Raw genomic sequence first — 20684 nt, forward strand, 5'->3', positions numbered from 1 at the left:
AGACTGGTTCCATGACAATAAAAAAAGTTTTCTTAGCCAATCAAGCAATTTTCAACTCAGTAAGAGAGAGAAGGAGAAATCCATGAATGTAGAGATGAGATAAAACTTCATAAAGTTATTAAGCAAGAACTTTGATAATTTTTTTTCACACTATGGTTCTTCAATACCTTCTCTACAATCTCTGGGATTATATGTGCTTTGAGATTTAGAAGACTTCAGATACACACACACACACACACACACACACACACAATCACACACATTCACACGCAGGGAATACCTTATAATTAAACCTATTAATATTTTGCAGCACAATGTGTACAGAGTCATCCTCAATGGGATAAAGATTAGAAATAGCTTTATGCCAGTTCATGTCCGATCTTACCATCAAAGGAGCTTGCTATAGATTTGTAAACAAAACACTTTTTTTCTGTTTTTCAGAGCTTTTTGGACTTCAGGATTGTGAAAGATATGGTATGGAATTGTAATCACTACGAAAATGATCATTTCTCGGTGCTTCCTGCTGTCGGAACGTCCCTCGCTGGCCTAGCGGACTTGTTCTCCAGCTTGCTGTGGGAAGGCTGACTGGGACAAACAGTTTGCACCTGCTTGCCCATCTTCCGTAGCTGGCATGCTCTCAAAGGAAGGGCCTGAGCTCAGTTTGCAGCATAGTTCTAGGCTTTGGGGACACCAGCCTGGGAACTCAGCTAATAAGCTCTTTTATCCCAAATCCCTAAGGGTGAAAGGAGAAAAGAAAAAGAAATTAAAATGGAATAGCAGCCTGCTTTCAACTCCATGAGAGCTGATCACACGATGAAGCCAGGGGCATCTCATTAAAAAGTCCAAATTTGATGAAGCAATTTCATTTTGGACGCCTTAGACTAGTCAGACCTGCAATGAACCCACGATGAGGTCATCGAGATGGCTTGATCAAGGTGGAGTCCATGCATTACGATCAGTGGCAGCGATACTTAGGCTACCACCCCCCATCGCCATCCCTCCCGGGGAGTCAAAGCTAGGCCCCTTTCCTGTGCCAAGAGGAGACAGAACATTTTTCAAGGACATGTTAGACTTGCTGTGTTTTCACAGTTGGTCTTCTCTTCTGTGTCCTTCAAATGCAGCAATGTCAGTCCTGCTGGTTGGTCATTCCTGGGGACCTCAGCAGCTGAATGTCATGATGTGTCCAAGGTGACACTTGTCACTGGAGATGAGTAGATGAGGAGGAGGTGGGTAAGTGAATGGTATGGGGGTGAACCTGCACTCGGCGGTGGCCTGCCACATCTATTGGTAAAGCAGGATGGCGCTCTTTTTGCTGATCCCGGCTAAGGCGGGATATTTGAGCAACTGCCCAGATGAAGGGAAAAGGTCCACCCCTGATGAAGGAGAGGGAAAATGCATTTGAACAAAGCTTTTTTTTTTTTTTTTAATGTATGTAGCCTTTTTTAAAAAACAAACTTTCTGCTCACATTTATTTATCTCAGACTTCATCCACAAAGATCTTTGAACTTTAATCAATTATTTGGTACCTTCCTTGTTATGAAGAAAAATATATATCAGGACTGCTAATCTCTTCTGTGCTAACTTCTTTTGTGGAGTGATTCCTTATCTCTTGGTGCACCTGACAATTCAGTTTTTGAAAAAAAAAAAAATGTTTTTTGAGCACTTCCTGAGCTTGCAGAACTCTGATGCCACAGATAACCGGGTTTGAATTCCAGGCTGACTGCTCACCAACCACGTGACTCACCAACCGCGTGAATCTGGACAAGTTACTTGATTGTTACGAGATGCAGTTTCCTTAGTTGTAAAAATGGTAATAACACATGGGAAATTTGTTGTGAAAATCAAACGAGGTGCTAAAAGTGCTTACTACCTAACAGATGCTCAAGAAAGGTTTATTATAACTAGATGCCCAGGGGAACATAATGGTGTATAAAACACACACTCCTTTAGTGCCGGGAAAATATATAAAAGACTTTTTAAGTGGCTTGGGTACAAAGGGAAGATAATTAATCTAAATTGCAAAATAGAGGGTGTGCATTTGATCTGGGACTGGGCAGACACATAGAATATCAACAGGCTGGAGAATGAGAGAGAGGAGATTGAGAAAGTGAACAATGCTTTAGGCAGAAATAAACAGTGACTCAGAGGCAGAAAAAGAACAGGGAGAGAGGAATTATACCATAAGACCTAGATTTTGCCCAATCAGTGTGGCTCAGTGGTTGAGTGTCAGCCTATGAGCCAGGAGGTCATGGATCAGATTCCTAGTCAGGACTTATGCCGGGTTGCGGGCTTGATCCCCAGTGGGAGGCGTACAGGAGGCAGCCAATCAATGACTCTCTCTTCTTTGATGTTTCTGTTTCTCTCTCCTTCTCCCTTAATCTCTGAAATCAATAAAAAAATATTTAAAGACCTAGATTTTTTTCAATACTGTATAGATTGAAAATATTCTCTCCTAATATCCTCACAATTATTCTTTTATTTGTCAAAGCAAGTATGCTGATTTGGGGTTTGAAAAATAGTCCCTCTAACATCTCATTATAGTATTGCAACACATGTAATAGGTGTGGGATTAGGTGGGAGGTGGGGAGGAGTTAGTTGTGATGGTAGAGGGCCTTGAAGGCTCCTGAAGGAAATGATGTCCTGGAAGTGTTGTCTAGCGAGGAGACCTAGTGGGCGTTTGGACCTGAATGGTATGAGTTTGGGAAGGTTCTGCCATCAATGTGCAGAATGAGTTCCAGGGGAGAGAAACAAGGCAGAGAGCAAGGGGGTTATCTAAACCAGGGGGTTATTGTAGCTAAGCAGAATAAATAAAAATCATACAACTTTCCAAATACAAAACTAACAGACAGGAGTTTGCATCCAGAAGAGCTACTTCAGGAAGCAGACTTGTGACTAGAAGATCAATCAGGACCCAGTGTGGTTCTGCTCATGTCGACCTCCCTCCAACTCTATCCCTACCCCTACTCCACCCCACCCCTGCCATAGGGCTTGATCTGTCTGCTGGGGACTCAGCCACTCACCTCCAGTGACAGTGGCCCTCTCAACATGTAGCAATTCAAGAAATGAGTCACCATGCTTTGCTACCACAACTAATAAAGTTATTCTCATTACAAAATACCTCCAAGTGGGAGAGGATCTCACAAGACTAGAGCATTTGAAATAGATGAGGCAAACCAACAAAAGTGGTTTGAAAGCACCTAGTAGGTATAGCTAGCTCCATACAACTGTATGTGATTAGAGGTTTGTAATCAATGTAGAAGGTGGTTGGTCTATCTTTACCTGTCTATATGTCTGCCTTCTTGCCTGCCTACCAGCCATTTCCCCTTCCTTCCAAGAGGTGAGACCAGCCCAACTGTTTGTGTTGTATTTGAAGTTTGAGAGAAAATACAGGAAACTTAGGTAACTTGAATATGGTTTGATATGTGCTCCGATAAAGTGGGAACTCAAGTACTTTAAAAGGCCTTCCTAACAGCTAATCATTTTGGGTATGAGAATTCCCCCCCCCCCCCCATCACACCCCCGCCCCCCCCCCTCCCCGCCCTCCACTTATATCACAAAGAATTTTCTACTGAACTGACCAAGATTAGCAAAATGTTTCTAAATCCATATGCCTGGAAAGTCCCATTATTTTTTTCTCTAGTACGTTTGAGTTTTCCTCTAGGGAAATAATTCTGCTCCTCTCCTTTCTGAAGGTCAGCCCTGAGTGCATAGCAGAAATTGACTGCAGCTACCCTGTTAATGCCTAGAAGCACCCTCCAAAAAGAATTAAATGCATTCAGAAGGTCTGCTATTCTCTTTAATGAAAGGAGTAGGGATGTGAGACAAACTGGGAAGAGATGCTTCAAGCATGGGTTACTCCCTGACTATAAGGCAAACCCTTGGCTGCTGGTCAGAGTGAGGTGACGAGAGCTGTGGTCTCAAGGGGAACGGTAGACTTCTCTGTCCACCCTGACCTTGGGAGAGGCTGGCTCAGGATTTGTTTTATGGGCCAATTCTTGAAAGCAATTCAATTTGGGAAGAACTTTATGTAAGATGCTGAAGCAGGCATCAATACAATTTGCAAACAGAGAGGTTCTGACTTCGGTATAGGACTTGCCTACCTGAGAATTTATCTTCTTTTAAATTCTACCTCTCTTAAAATTAATTATTGTGTCTGGCATTCAGCTCACTCTGCCTTCTGGGAGAAAGACATGAGGGTCTCTTTAAGTGCTGTCCAGGGGTCTCTTTAGCACTTAGAGTTCGCTTTAAACTGGCCACCTAATTCCACAGTCCCTAAGAGTTATTTCCTTCATAACTTTCAAAGGCCAGAGACATTGTCCAAGTGAGTACACCCTCTTCCCCTGTATTTCATCACCATTCTCTACAAGTGAGTTACTGCATACCAGGAACAATCAATACCAGCCACTGGTAGTGAGGTCCTCATTGTCATCTGGCTGGTGAGTGAACCAATCCCAGCATCCCAGCATTAGAATAGTATTCCGAGAACCACTCAATTATGTCAAGTTGGTTGACAGTGCTGGCCATGTCTTCTATGTGCTTACTGATTTTTGCCAACTTTTTCTTAAGTCAATTCCTAAGGGAGGAGTATTAAAATTTCAACATATAATTATGAATGTGTCTTTATATTTTCAGTTCTTTCAGGGTTTGTTTTAAGTATTTGAAGCTCTATTATTAAATATATACATGGAGTGGCCAGATTATTATGACCACTGTGATGAACAATAGCCCGAAGTTTTATATTATTTTATATTAAAGACAAAATCATTTCTACTGTTGTAGTAAACAACCTGCTTCCCTATTTATAATGGTCTGGCCCTCTAGCAACTTCAGCACAAAATTAGAGCTAATTTGCCTATAAACGTCAGGTGGTTATAATAATCTGGCCACTCAGTGTACATGTTATGGGTTTTTATGACATCATAATGAATTGACCTACTTATAACTATACTAGAGGCCCGGTGCACAAAAATTTGTGCACTCGAGGGGGAGGGGGGTCCCTCAGCTTGGCCTGTGCCCTCTCGCAGTCTGGGACCCCTCGGGAGATAATGACCTGCTGGCTTAGGCCTGATCCCGGGTGGCAGAGGGCAGGCCCAATCCCTAGGTGCAGCCCCTGGTCGGGCTCAGAGCAGGGCTGATTGGGGAGTTGGGGTGCCGCCCCCTGTCATGCACAGAGCAGGGCAGATTGGGAGGTTGCGATGCCACCCTCAGTCATGCTCAGGGTAGGGCCAATTGGGGGCTTGGGGCACCGCCCACTGTCACACTCAAGGCAGGGTTGATGGGGAGGTTGCGGCGCCACCCCCTGTCACGCACAGAGCAGGGCCAATCAGGGGGTTGGGGCGCTGCCCCCTGTCACTAACAGAGCAGGGCCCATCAGGGGGGTTGGGGCTCCATACCCTGTCACACACAGAGCAGGGCGGATCAGAGGGTTGGGGAGCTGCACCCTGTCACACTCAGGGCTGGGCCGATGGGGAGGTTATGGCTCTACGCCATCACATACAGAGCAGGGCCCGTGAGGGGGGGGGGGGTTGGGACGCCGCACTCTGTCACACACAGAGCCGCAGGGCGATCAGGGGGTTTGGGTGCTGCCCCCTGTCATGCTGCTCCAGGGGCCAGGAGGCCTCCCGGCTCTGCTGATCCCGGTGCTGGGAGGCATATTACCCTTTTACTATATAGGATAGAAGCCTGGTGCACGGGTGGGGGCCAGCTGGTTTGCCCTGAAGGGTGTCCTGGATCAGGGTGGGGTCCCACTTGGGTGCCTGGCCAGCCTGGATGAGGTGATGATGGCTGTTTGCATCTGGTCACACCCCCTTCAGGGTGGGAGTCCCCACTGGGGTGCCTGGCCAATCTGGGTGAGGGGCTGAGGGCCGTTTTCAGGCTGGCGGGTGACTGAAGCTCCCAACCGCTCCTTTCTTTCTTTTTTTTTTTTTTTTATTCTTGGATTTATGGCTGTCACTGGAGCTGAGAGCCGGCTTTAGCTGTGAGACCTCGCTGCTGAAAGCAGGTTTCTGGCTTTGTTTACTTTCTGTATTTGAAACTTTGTTGGGACTCCAGCTCTGAGATCCGGGCTGACTGAAAAGAGGTTTCTGGGGTTTTGTTTAGCTTCTATATTTGTAACAATGTTTCTTAGCAGCTCAGAGCCCAGCAGCGGCTGGCGGGGAATGGTGGAGTCCTCCGTCACTGAAGCAAGCAAGCCTCATGTTAGTTTCAAGCTGCCTGGCTGCTGGCCGCCATCTTGGCTGGCAGTTAATTTGCATATCTCGCTGATTAGCCAATGGGAAAGGTAGTGGATGTATGCTAATTACCATGTTTCTCTTTTATTAGATAGGATAATATTCCTTTCCATCTCCAGTAACATCTCTTGTTATGAAGTCTACTTTGTTTGATATTAATATCATCACTCTAGTTTCCTTTTAATTAGTGTTTGCATAATTAGGTTTTACTCATCTTTTTTCTTCAATCTATCTGGGTTATTTTATTTAAAGTAGTTTCTTATAGACCATATATGGTTGGTCTTGCTTTTTGATCCAAGACGACAATTTCTCTTTTAGTGGGAATGCTCAGACTGCGTATATCTGAGGAAATAATGGTTATTGTTAGGTTTAAGTTGAGCATATTGCTGTTTGTGTTCCACTTGTCCCATCTGTTCTTTGTTTCCTTCTTCCTCTTTTTTCTCCTTTTTAAATGTTTATGTTTTGTGGTCTCCTTTGAGCTACACTATTGGTTTATTAGCTATACTTCTTTAGTTTTTTGTTGTTATTATTGTTGATTTTCTCTGAGTGCTCTAAGATATATATTATACAAGTTTAGCTTATCATAGCCTACCTTCAACTTTACATACAGTATGAAACCTTCCATCTATTTCCCAATAGTTCTTGATGTCATTCATTTTAATTTTACATATGTAGAAACACTAGAGTTAAAGAATGAGAAAAAATGTTTTATATTATCCACATATAGTCCATGTCCAGTGTCCTTTGTTATGCCAGATTCCCACCTGGCATCACCTTCTTTCTGCCTGAAGAGCTCCTTTGACATTTTTTGCAGTGAAGGTCTCTGGCTTTTGTTTGTGTGAAAAAGTTGTGTTTTCTTCCAGTGCTTTAAAGATGTCACTCCATTGTCCCCTGGCTGCATAGCTTCTCACAAGATGTGCTCTTATTCTATCTCATTTCTTTCCTTGGGCTGCTGTTCATCACTGTTTTTCAGCAAGTTAACAATAATGAGCCTTATGTAGTTTTCTTTCTGTTCCTTCTGTTTGAAGTTTAAGATTCTTGGATCTATAGGTTTTCCATGTAAGTTAAATTTTGGATATTTGCAATCATTATTTTTTCAAATACATTGTTTCCCCTTTCTCCTCTCCTCTTAGAACTTTATTACCATATGCTAGACCATTTGATATTTTCTTGAAGGTCTGATTGTGGTAAAAATGTTTTCTCCCTATGTTCCATTTTTAATAATTTCTATTCATAGGGATTCATATTCACTAGTTTTTTAAATTTCGTAGTAACTAATCTGCTATTAATTCAACCCAGTATGCTTGTTACAATATTGTACAGAGGTTCTATTTGGGCCTTCTTTTTATATCTTCTAGTCCTTTTATCATTACATTCATGTTTTCCTTTATACTCTGTAGCACATTGAACATTGTGAAACATAGACATTGTGAATTTTTTTTTATTTATGGGTGCTGGATTTTGTTGCATTCTTTTAAATAATTGTGCACTTTGTTCTGACATGCAGCTAAGTTATGTGGAAGCAGTTTGATTCTTTCAAGCCCTTTTATTTTATTTTTTTAATATATTTTATTGATTTTTCACAGAGAGGAAGGGAGAGAGATAGTCAGAAACATCGATGAGAGAGAAACATCGATCAGCCACCTCCTGCACATCTCCCAGTGGGGATGTGCCCGCAACCCAGGTACATGCCCTTGACTGGAATCGAACCTGGGACCTTTCAGTCCGCAGGCTGACGCTCTATCCACTGAGCCAAACCGGTTTCAGCCAAGCCCTTTTAAAAGCTTTGTTAGGCTGGCCCAAAGAAGCATTTGTTTTAGAGCTAATCTAGCCCGACTATATGAGGTCATGTGAGGTGTGTGTGTGTGTGTGTGTGTGTGTGTGTGTGTGTGTGTGTGATCCTGAGTTCAGATGAAAAGATTCTTGACAGAGAATTGGGATAGCAAGGGATATCTTGTTATGTGGGTGAACTTGTTTCTTAAATTTAGCTAATGAGTAGGAGAGTTGGGGTCCTAATTAGAAACAGATGGTACATTCCAAGGGTTTAATGCAAGAGGAGTAAAGATAGACACTGTTGACATATTTGTGGACAGCATTATGAGGACCAACAAGAACCAAAGGACCAGCACGAATGGGGGGGGGGGGGCGGGGGGGGCAATTTTAGCATCCCTAGACCTGAAGGGATAAGAAGAAGAAATGGTGAAACCAGAGCCTCCATGACACCTGGAGTCCTGCAAGAGGGGCCACTCGACAGAACCTGTGACCAGAGAGGGGCTCAGACACTGAGATGGGGCAAAGGGAGGTCTTAGTTGAGGTTCTCAGAAGGAGAGCCTGAGGTGAGGCCTCATATGTAAGTGGATGATTGAGGAAGTCCTATCTGGAGACATACATATGAGAATAGGGGAACCAAGAGAGGGAAGGGGAGAAAGTCTTGCAAGAGTGCAGATTCAGGCAACCTCTAGCCTTCGCACAACCCTTCAGATTTTTCTGGTGTGAAATCATACCCCAGGGCTGTCACACTCCAGGGTTTGTCCCACCTCAAATCAAAGGAGCTGGACTTTCATTCTCTTGTGCTAGTCACTGGCTAACCTCTCAGGGACACAAACTCCCAGGCACTCCCAGCTGTCTACCTGTACTGGGTGAAGTAGCTCAGGTAGCTCAATGGTGGTTTTCTGGAGACAGTTACAGCTGTCAGCCAACAAAAGCAAAGGGCACAGAAGCTGGGAAATGAACACACAGAACAGTCATCTGGGCATAGCACCCACAGTGTTCACCTCAGGGAAAGAAGAAAATAAATACCCCAACCCATACACTCTCCATGCATCTCTCATTGGCCATACCCAACTAGGACCTAGAGAGCAAAGCAACCCAGGTGATGCAGGCCTTCGGCTAACATCATCCATGCTCCAAAAAAGGACTCAGGCAACTGTGGGCTGCCACTCACTCACTCATCAAAGTGAATTCAGCATTTACTATGTGTAGAGCCTGAGCTCTGCATGGTATTTGATGTTTATACATCAGGAGAGTTTCTCCTTGTTGGAAAACCAGAAGAGTTCTTGGATGGAGGACCAGTCAGTCATGGGAAAAAAACTTAAAAATACATATTATCTGACAAGATTCTCCTTGAAACGAAGCTTGAAAAAATGTGAAAATGTTTGTCAAGAGTAAAAAATTGTTAAGAAAAATGAAGTGTAGCATCCATTGTTACTAACTCACAGTGTACAAAAATATTAATGATATTTTCTTAAAAGTACAAAATGTACCTTCTTTTGTATTGGACAAAACTCCCATGAACAAATTAGGAAGGAAACATTTCTGGCAAAATAGATAATGCTGAAAGCACTCATGTGAAAGATGCCTCAGCATAATAACCTCTGATGAATGCCCATTATTCTTAATCATAGTGTATTGATTGGTAGGTTTTCATTAATTACAATAATATTTTGTAGATCCATGGATCCTTTTATCCCTCATTTTCAAAATGCTTTATAACCAGTAATTCATTCCTCCTTCAACATCCTAGGGACATAGTTAAAGGTAACTTTTAGCAAAGCCAGCACTGATGCTCAGAATCCTATTCTCTTCTCAACCTTTCCCATACTCAGACCCACACTTTAGTTTTGTTGCCTGAAGCTTTGGAATGGGGAGAAACCGGTTCCCAAGCTATACCCAAGGGGTCACCCAACAGAGATGAATTCTTCATATGTCCTCAAAGGAAGACATTCAGGGTGTGGGAAAGGCCCTAAATGGTGGTGGCATTCGCAGCTGGCATGACCTGTTGGGTAAACTGGAACCCACGTGGGTTTATAGGAGAAGTTCACTAAAATGCTCAATATCAGCTTTTATAATAGGAGAGAGGGGCTCTCTCCAGTGACCCAACTCCACCCACGGTACAAGGGAAGACAGTAGGAGAATCTTGGCACAGGAGTCCAGGGACTGCACTGTCAGTACTGGTTCCACCTCTGCTTGGCTTGTGACCTAGAGTGAGTCATGTCACAATTCCGAGCCATTATTTCTTCATCCACAAATTAGTTGGGATTAATTGGGAGCCATATGTCACAAATGGGCAGCCTGCGTGACAACATTGGCTAATAGCCCTGTTTTCTTTGGCCTGCACAGTGTTTTTTTAGAATCCATGTACTTCTGGTTTGCTTCAGCCCCCACAATTCCTTATTACCTTAGACCCAGTCTTCCTCATGAATTTCTGTCACTTTCCTGGGCCCTGTAGGCAGTGAGGTTGCGATGCCTGACTGAGCTGATCTCTGATGCTGCTTCCAACTCCAACTCTGATACCCAGAGAGTCTAGGTCAGTGGTTTTCAACCTTCTGGCCCTTTAAATACAGTTCCTCATGTTGTGACCCAACCATAAAATTATTTGCGCTGCTACTTCATAACTGTAATGTTGCTACTGTTATGAATCGTAATGTAAATATCTGATATGCAGGATGGTCTTAGGTGACCCCTGTGAAAGGGTCGTTCGACCGCCAAAGGGGTCGCAACCCACAGATTGAAAACCGCTGGTCTAGGACCTAGCAATCAATTAAGAGAATAATTACAGGACTAGGAAGCTTTAGAGTGTGTGTCTGTGTTTTTTTGTTTGTTTGTTTGTTTGTTTGTTTAATACTTTCCAGATTCTTCCATCTGTGCGCTGATAATGTAATCTCTTAGGCCTCTTCCTATAGATCCGGATAGCCAGGCTCTCCATTGCAGTCACAGAATTAGCCTTTTTTATCTCTTGTTCACAGCAAGTGATGCCATGTGGCTTAGATCCCTGATTTATCTACTAAACCTTTCCCATTGACTGTTGGAGGTCCCCGAAGGGAAATAACCCACAAAGCAAAAGATCTTGTCTGGGACCAGGGCTGGAAGCAATGATAGAGGAAAGGGGTGTGTAGGGGGGAAGTAGACACTATTGGAGAGTTTCCCCCCAAATTTAAGTGACAAAGGACCCATAGAGGCAGGCTAGTTATTTGTAGCATTCTCTTTTTGTAGATTCCCAAACTTTTGACTCTTTCAGCAGCTCTAGCCCTTACCAACTGCTTTTGAAGCAGAGTATGTTTCACTAAGCTCCCTGGCAGGGCTCCCTGTCTGCAGGGGAATTTGTTCCTGTTGACCTGAGGACCCACAGCTGCTGTGGGCCCCTGGGACACAGGCGCTCTGTACAATGCAGCCTTGTGTGGTAGAAACTTCCCCCACACATGTCTGCACACAGGAGTTCTGTCATTAACACGGGCTTGGTCATGGGGTGGGACGCACAAAGGGTGGGGGAAATGACTTCTTTCTCAAAAGCGTTCTTTTTATAAGCTTGTCCCCCCTGCCCTCCCCGACAACCTGGAATTTTCTTCTGTGGCTGAAAAAAACATATTTCTCTTAAACATGACTCAGGCAGTTGTGTGTCCTCAGGGGTCTGTTGGCCAAACAGATCAGGGAGACAAGCATGGAAAAGGACACAAACACAGATTCAAATCCAGAAGCTGAATCCATGAGCCACAGAATGATTGTGGTTTAGCAGTCAACTTTCCTTTCTTAAATGGTAATTGTCTTCCTGCTAATAGAAGTCAATCACCGTGAAAAACAAAGGGAATAAACAGCCATCACCTATAACCTCACCGGCCCTAGATCCCATGTTAGCACATTTTCTGGACACTTTTTCCTGGGCATAGGAATATCCCTTTAAATGTAGTTGAGATCACACTGGCCTCATCTCTTAAAGTCACACTTTCCTTTTCAGGACATTATGAAATTTCTCTTAGGGAAGATAGAGGCTTATGTCATTTTTAATTTATTTGTAATATGATTTTCAGTGGTTTAGGAGAGATGAGAACATTTGCCCATAGGGTTTTAGCCATCGAGAGAGGAGATTCAATCCTTCCTAAAAAAAATGCCAAGGGTTAGAGTTTTACTGGACTTAAACTGTGGAGCCAAAATCTCAAATTCTTGCCCATATATATCTTTGATATGATTTCTAGCCATCTGCTCAGATTCACCATTAATAAAAATACTTGGGAAAATACCTCAACTTTTCTATTCCTATTATTATCTTCTAAAAACCTCTGAGATTTTACTTAAAACCACTCAATTTTAAAGCAACCTTGGGAGAAGTCCCAGTGTACCCCCATATCCCAAGGATTTTATCCTGGGACCATATACAAGTGGTATTATGGAGAAGAGGAAAGGATACACATAAATAAATAAGAGAAGGAAAAGTTAATAAGCATTTTTAGTGTTAAAAAAATCAATGAAGCCAAAGCCGGTTTGGCTCAGCGGATAGAGCGTCGGCCTGCAGACTGAAAGGTCCCAGGTTCGATTCCGGTCAAGGGCATGTACCTGGGTTGCAGGCACTTCCCCAGTGGGGGATGTGCAGGAGGCAGCTGATCGATGTTCCTCTCTCATCGATGTTTCTAACTCTCTATCTCTCTCCCTTCCTCTCTGTAAAAAAGATCAATAAAATATATTTAAAAAAAAATCAATGAAGCCGAAACCGGTTTGGCTCAGTGGATAGAGCGTCGGCCTGCGGACTGAAGGGTCCCAGGTTCGATTCCGGTCAAGGGCATGTACCTGGGTTGCGGGCACATCCCCACTGGGAGATGTGCAGGAGGCGGCTGATAGATGTTTCTCTCTCATCGATGTTTCTGACTCTCTATCTCTCTCCCTTCCTCTCTGTGAAAAATCAATAAAATGTATTTAAAAAAAAATCAATGAAAATGATGCTTATGCTACATAACCATATGTTCAGCCTCAAGCTTTAAACAGATTGCAAAGCACCATGGGTTTCAGCAAGAGAGCCAGTACCCTGTAAACACATTTCCCTGGTGAGATCCATCTTCACGAGCTGAGCAGCAGTTGAAGAATTCTATAAGGACAGAAGACCAGCAATACCAGGAGTGATAGGTCTTGCGCTGCCCCAACATGGCCAATCCCAGATTATGGGTATAATGACCCCAGATACTGCCACACAAGGCAGTTCTCAAGGTTGTAAGGTGTTCTGGCTCTTGGTCCTTGATTAAAATATGCACTAGAACCACACTGATGACTCCCTTTCCATGCAGTAGATACAGAGACGCTCGTGGCTGACCTCTCCACAGTTTAGAGTGAAATCGGGAGGCAGAGAAAATGTAATGCAAAGCTGTTCTATCAGGAAAGCACCAATAAGCACAATTACGAAAACTTCCCAAACAGCCCAGTAAAAGACATTTTTCAAAATTCTCCCACCGAATTGATTCGCGCATTGGAAAACAAGTGATTTGTCCAAAACTGGATGTTTACTAGAGCGGCACAGTACTCTGGGGCATTAATGCTTCAGAGCTTTGCTGAAATTCGGAGAGAACCAAGGGACGGTAGGGGACCTCTTGTCTGCTCCTTGCATGGACCTCCCCTTCCTCAGAGTCGGGGCCACTGCTGCTGCTGCCTGTAGGTTTAGTTGCCAAGTCTGACCGAGGCAGGAAGCATCCCACCCTGACTCCCAAGGACTGCCTGCTGCCTGGCGGGCTCCTCTGGAGTCAGCTGTGGCTGGATTAGAAGGAATCAGCAGTTGGGCTTGTGCAAAGTCAAAGCGGCCGCTGCTCACCTGCCCATATTGCTAAGAACAGAGCATCATGCTGCATCCCTGAGCCCCTAGATCAGTGGTTCTCAACCTTCTGGCCCTTTAAATACAGTTCCTCATGTTGTGACCCAACCATAAAATTATTTTCATTGCTACTTCATAACTGTAATGTTGCTACAGTTATGAATCATAATGTAAATATCTGATATGCAGGATGGTCTTAGGCGAGCTGCCCTAGATGCACTAATCCAGAGGTTCTCTTGGCAACTTTCCCCCAAAAAACTTATTAATTTATAAAATTGAAAACATTTTTACTCGTCTTTTCTTAGCACCCAAACAAAGTCTGTTCATTGTAAAAAAAATTTTTTGGATAATAACATTATGTACCAGGGGCAAAAAGGAAAAGAGAAAAACTCATCCACTTACTAGAGATAACTACTATTTTTTAAAAAGATTTTCTAATGTAGGAAGTGTTCTTTTTAAAATATATATATATATTAAGATATATATATATTTCTTTATTGATTTCAGAGAGCAAGGGAGAGGGAGAGAGAGATAGAAGCATCAATGATGAGACAGAATCATTGATCGGTTGCCTCCTGCATGCCCCTCACTAGGATCAAGCCCACAACCTAAGCAGATGCTCTTGACTGGAATCAAACTGGGACCCTTCTGTCTGAAGGCCAGCGCTCTATCCACTTAGATGTTAATATTTAATATCGATCCTGTTTACACATATTTGTATGAGGGTCTATATATTATAATATACTAGAGGCCCGGTGCACAAAAATTTGTGCACTCGGGGGGGAGAGGGGGACCCTCAGCCTGGCCTGTGCCCTCTCGCAGTCTGGGACCCCTCGGGAGATAACGACCTGCTGGCTTAGGCCTGCTCCCGGGTGGCAGAGGGCAGGCCCAATCCCTAGGGGCAGCCAGCCCCTGGTCGGGCTCAGAGCAGGGCCGATTGGGGAGTTGGGGTGCCGCCCCCTGTCATGCACAGAGTAGGGCGGATTGGGAGGTTGTGATGCCACCCTTAGTCACGCTCAGGGTAGGGCTGATTGGGGGGTTGGGGCACCGCCCCCTGTCACACTCAAGGCAGGGTCGATGGGGAAGTTGGGGCTCCGTACCCTGTCACGCACAGAGCAGGGCCGATTAGGGGGTTGGGGCGCCGCACCCTGTCACACACAGAGCCGCAGGGCAATCAGGGGGTTGGGGAGCTCCCCCCTATCAGGCACAGAGCAGGGCTGATCAGGGGGTTGGGGCGCCTTCCCCTGTCAGGAACAGAGCAGGGTGGATAGGGAGGTTGTGGCCCCTGCCCCCTGTCACGCTGATCCCAGTGCCAGGAGGCCTCTCGGCTCCGCTGATCCTGGTGCTGGGAGGCATATTACCCTTTTACTATATAGGATAGAAGCCTGGTGCATGGGTGGGGGCCGGCTGGTTTCCCCAAAGGGTGTCCTAGATCAGGGTGGGGGTCCCCACTGGGGTGCCTGGCCAGCCTGGGTGAGGGGCTGAGGGCTGTTTGCAGCTGGTCACACACCCTTCAGGGTGGAGGTCCCCACTGGGGTGCCTGGCCAGTCTGGGTGAGGGGCTGAGGGCTGTTTTCAGGCTGGTGAGTGACTGAAGCTCCCAACCGCTCCTTTTTTTCTTTTTTTCTTTTTAATTCTGGGCCAGCTTTAGCTCTGAGGCTCCAGCTCTTAGGCCTCCACTGCTGAAAGCAGGTTTCTGGCCTTTGTTTACCTACTGTATTTGAAACAATGTTGCGATACTGCTGGCTGAAGCCCAGTGGACTAAAGCAGGTTTCTGGGGTTTTGTTTAGCATCTATATTTGTTACATAGTTGCTTAGAGTTGCAGCTCAGAGGCCGGCAACTGCAGGCTGGGAACGTTGGAGTCCTCCGTCACTGAAGCAAGCAAGCCTCATGTTTGCTTCAAGCTGCCTGGCTGCCGGCCGCCATCTTGGCTGGCAGTTAATTTGCATATCGCCCTGATTAGCCAATGGGAAGGGTAGCAGTCGTAGGCTAATTACCATGTTTCTCTTTAATTAGATAAAAGAGAACTTATATTTTATAAGTATATTTTATACTTATATTTTATACTTAGAATGTGAAGATCATCTTTCCATGTCATCAAGTATTCATTCCAGAAGGCTGCCCCACAGTGACATCAGCTCCAAAATACATCACCCATCTACAAATTCATCTTGAGATACAGGGAAGACTATTGAGCATTCTGCTAAGAAGTGGGGTCCATTCACCTCAAAACATTTTAAACAGGACTTTTACAGAAAGATGCAAAAGGAACAGGGACCTAAGAAATGTGCCTGCTTCTTAGGAGAACCTGGCACATGAAATGCAGCAGAAAATGAAGAAAGGACAGAAGACCACCCAGGGGCTCATCACTCGAAGCCACTGCACACGATAGGAAAGTGCTAGAGCCGAGGCTTCAGCTGAAGAGGTGCTCATTGCCGAAGAGTCACCTGATCAGCGAGGATGAAGAAGAAAGGGCCACTTTCCTACAGATGGAGTCATGCTAGCCTGGCACCACTCTGTGATGCTGGGCCATTTCCCTAACTCTTCCTTCTACCCAAGTGGAGGTTGAGGAGAAAGGGTCCACCGTGCTCTTGAAGTGAGACTTAGAAAGATTATGGTCTTTACCAAGAAAAGATCAGAGAGAAGAGGCAAGTCCAGAGCAGACAGAGCTAGCGGCCCAGAGCCTGAAACAGAAGAGATTGCATCTATCTCTAACGCTTGAATTTTCAGGGACATTAAAAACCTTCCAAAATCATGACTGCTCTTAAAGCACACCAGGCACGTCTGCTTCTCCACAGTGACCCACCTTCTACTGAAAGGTAAACCCAGGAATCAGGGTTATCTTTTCTGTTCTGGTTTCTGTTCAGTGTATAACTCACTGTTTCTGGTGCTCCATGGCTGAGGGCATGAAAATTCCCCTTAGTCATCTTTTTTCAGCCCGTGTGGAGGAAGGTCTCCTATGAGTGGGGACATCAAGATGGAGCTGGGTATTGCAATGCCTGCATAACTAATTCTGTTTGAGCAGAAGGTCTCTTTCCCAACTTTGGAATCAAGCCAGGCCAGTAATTATAACTGGGGACTTCCAAGGTTCTGGCAACTGTTTCTTTGAGAGTCATTTCTGCTTTATTCTCACTGTGCTTAGCAAGAGAAATTGCTAGGGCTCAGTTGTCCATTAGGTTGTTCAAGGTGAATGTTAGCAACAAAATTTGTAATTTTCTTCTGCCATATTGTTGCTCAAACCACAGATACTGTGGGAATGATCTGGTTCTACCAGCACTATCTTCCTTGATAACTGTGAAATAATCTATGCTTTCTAATTGGCCTGGTTTTGAGAGGAGTTAAAATGGATACTACTTAGTTAGAAAAACAACATAATAATATCACTGATTTTGATAGACATTTTTTGAAAAATAAGGAATGGAAAAAATTTTCAATTTTATTTATGTGAACCCAACATTCATTCATTCATTCATTCATTCATTATTTATTTATTCCTTTATTCAATAACCATGCATTAAGCTCTGCCACAGTGCTGGGTGTTTTAGGGGATGCAAAGATGAAAAGGGGCATATCTCTGTTCCCTTACTACCTAATAGGAAGATAAAAAATGTTCATAAGTAAGCACATAGTGTAATTTAATCAATAAACTAGAGGAGACTGTTATTGACCTTTGAACTTACAGTGTCCTAGATGTCTGGAGCAAAAGTGCTCAGACAGAGATGTTTGCTGTGTACAAAGACATTTATATTAAACTAGGGGCCCGGTGCACGAAATTCGTGCACTGGGTCGGGGGGGAGTGTCCCTCAGCCCAGCCTGCCCCCTCTCACATACTGGGAGCCCTCAGGCGTCAACTCCCATCACCCTCCGATCTCCTTATCGGCCCCTTGCCCAGGCCTGACGCCTCCGCCAGAGGTGTCAGGCTTGGACAGGGGACCCCCACCTCCCCCCATCACTGGCTCTGACCCCCACCCAGGCCTGATGCCTCTGGCCCAGGAATCATGCCTAGGGGACCCCCATCTCCCTCTGATTGCTTGCTCCACCCCCCGCCCAAGCCTGACGCCTCTGACCCAGGCTTCAGGCCTGGGCAAGGGGACCCTCATATCCCCCCAATCACCGGCTCCGCCCCCCACCCAGGCCTGATGCCTCTGGCCCAGGCGTCAGGCCTGGGCAGGGGACCCCCAGCCCCCTCCGATTGCTGGCTCCGCCCCCCGCCCAGGCCTGATGCCTTGGCCAGAGGAGTTGACCCTCATCACCCTCCGATTGCCGATCACCGAATCGGCCCCTTGCCCAGGCTTGAGGCCTCCCGCTATCACTGGCCAGGGCGGCAAAGGCGCCCGATTCTCCGATCATGGCTGGGGGGCAGGGCAAAGGCGGCCCCAGGGCCGCCTTTGCCCTGCCCCCCAGCTCTTAGCTCCCCCCTGGGTTTCCGATCACTGTCAGTGACAGGGGGCTTCTTCCTGCTTTCCCTTTCGCCTCCCTGCATTGTGCCTACATATGCAAATTAACCGACATCTTTGTTGGCGGTTAACCGCCATCTTAGTTGGCAGTTAATTTGCATATCGCCCTGATTAGCCAATGAAAAGGGTAGCGGTCGTACGCTAATTACCATGTTTCTTTTATTAGATTAGATACTAGAGGCCTGGTGCATGAAAATTCATGCACTGGATGGGGGCGGGGGGTGCGGTCCCTCAGCCCTGCCTGCCTCCTCTCACAGTCCGGGAGCCCTCAGGGGTGGGAGGCGACCCAGTGATCAGGGGAAGGCGACACCCCCATCACACCACTGCTGCTGCTACTGCTGGCAGCGCAAGCCTCGGCTGGCCCTGGTTGCCTGAGCCTCAGGTGGCCCTGGGTGGCTGGGTGGGCTGAAGGGACTGGCCGCCATCTGAGGTTTGCTTGCACTTCAGGCTGGCCCTGGGTGGCTGGGGGGCTGAAGGGACTGAGAGACTCTGGAGGCAGGCACATGGAGCAGCTGGACCGCCTAGGGGCAGGCCTGGCCATGCTGCACGCCTGCCACCCCAGTGGGGCTGAGGGGACTGGGCGCCACCATCTTGTGGCTGTGGGTGCCACCATCTTTGAGGGCAATCAAATAGCATATTCCCTCTTTATTAGATAGGATAAGAGAAGTAAAGATAAACTCATGGGAGTTCAAAAAAGGGATAGCAGTAGTTAGAAAAATGAAAAAGACTTCATAGAGGAGATGACATTTGAGCTGGACCTTAGCAGATATGTGGGGATGAGTGAGAGGTAATTCCAGGCAGAGGAAACAGCATAGGCAAAGGCACAGAGATGAGAAAGGATGAATCTAGAGCAAGCAGTGAAAAGTTGTGTATGACTTGGGGATAAAGTGCATAAAGGGAGGGACAAGGAGGAAATAAGATTAAAAATGAGAGCTATCCATGGCCGGGTAGCTCAGTTAGAGCATCCTCCCTACACCAAAAGGTGATGGGTTCTATTCTGGTCAGGGCAGATACCTAGGTTGTGGGTTCAATCCCCGGTGGGGGTGTGTATAGGAGGCAACTAATCAATGTTTCTCACATCGAGGTCTCTCTCTCTCTCTCTCTCTCTCTTGCTCTCTCTCCCTCTCTCCCTCTCCCTTTTATTGATTCTAAAAATCAATTAAAACAAATCTGCAAGTGAGGATTTAAAAAAAAAAAAAGCTAGAGCCATGCTTTGATACTTTGGAGGATCTTGAATATCAAGCTAAGGAGTTGGGATTTTATTCCAATAGCTGCATGACATCATCAGAGCAGAGAGATTATGTGATATTAGAGATTGACAAAGGCTGAAAGAAAGTGAGGGGTGAGAGAGGAGGAGATTACTGGAGGCTACTGCAACAGGGCAGATGGAAATTAACATGGTCTAAACCAGGACAAAGACAGATAAACTGGAAGGCTAGGATGGAATTGAGAACTTAGCAATTAATTGGTTGTAGGGCTGGAGCCAAGGATTTAGGTCAATGACACTCTAGGTCTGTGGTTCTCAAGCTTTAACACATTAGAATGACCTGGAGGGCTTATTAAAATACATATTGTGTACCCCACCCTCAGAATTTTCTAATGCAGATCTAGAGTGGGGCCCCAGAATTGCATTTCTATCAAGTTCCCATGAGATGCTGATGCTGCTGGTCCAGGGACCACACTTTGAGAACCACTGCTCCAGGTGCTGTGGCTCATCTCTGCAACTCTGGGAAGCAATTGCAAAGGCACAAGGGAGGCAGCTGAGGCAATAATTAGAGTCAGTACAAGTGAACTAGAGGAGACTGTTCTTGTCCTTTAAACTTACAGTGTTCCAGATGTCTGGAGCAAAAGGGATCTGATAGAGATGTTTACTGCATACAAAGACATTTATAATAAACTAGAGGCCCAGTGCAAGAAAATTCGTGCACTCGGGTGGGGGTGGGGGGTGTCCCTTAGCCAGGTCTGTGCCCTCTCACAGTCTAGGACCCCTCAGGGGATATCCACCTGCCGGTTTAGGCCCACTCCCTGGGGGATCAGGTCTAAGCCGTCAGTTGGACATCCTTAGTGCTGCTGAGGAGGCGGGAGAGGCTCCCAGCACCACCACTGCACTAGCTAGCAGAGCTCTCCCTGTGGGAGCACACTGACCACCAGGGGGCAGCTCCTGTATTGAGTGTCTGCCCCCTGGTGGTCAATGGGCATCATAGAGACTGGTTGTTCCTGGTAGTTCTGCAGTTAGGGTCAATTTGCATATTACCATTTTATTATATAGGATTATAATATAGGATACTAGAGGCCCAGTGCATGGATTCATGCACCAGTGGGGTACCTCGGCCTGGCCTGTGCCCTCTTGCAATCCAGAACCCTTGGGGGATGTCGGATAGCCAATTTTGGCCCGATCCCCGCAGGCCTGATCCAGACAGGAGGTGCCGG

Source organism: Myotis daubentonii, chromosome 3 (genome assembly GCF_963259705.1).
Source record: "Myotis daubentonii chromosome 3, mMyoDau2.1, whole genome shotgun sequence".
Lineage (NCBI taxonomy): Eukaryota > Metazoa > Chordata > Mammalia > Chiroptera > Vespertilionidae > Myotis > Myotis daubentonii.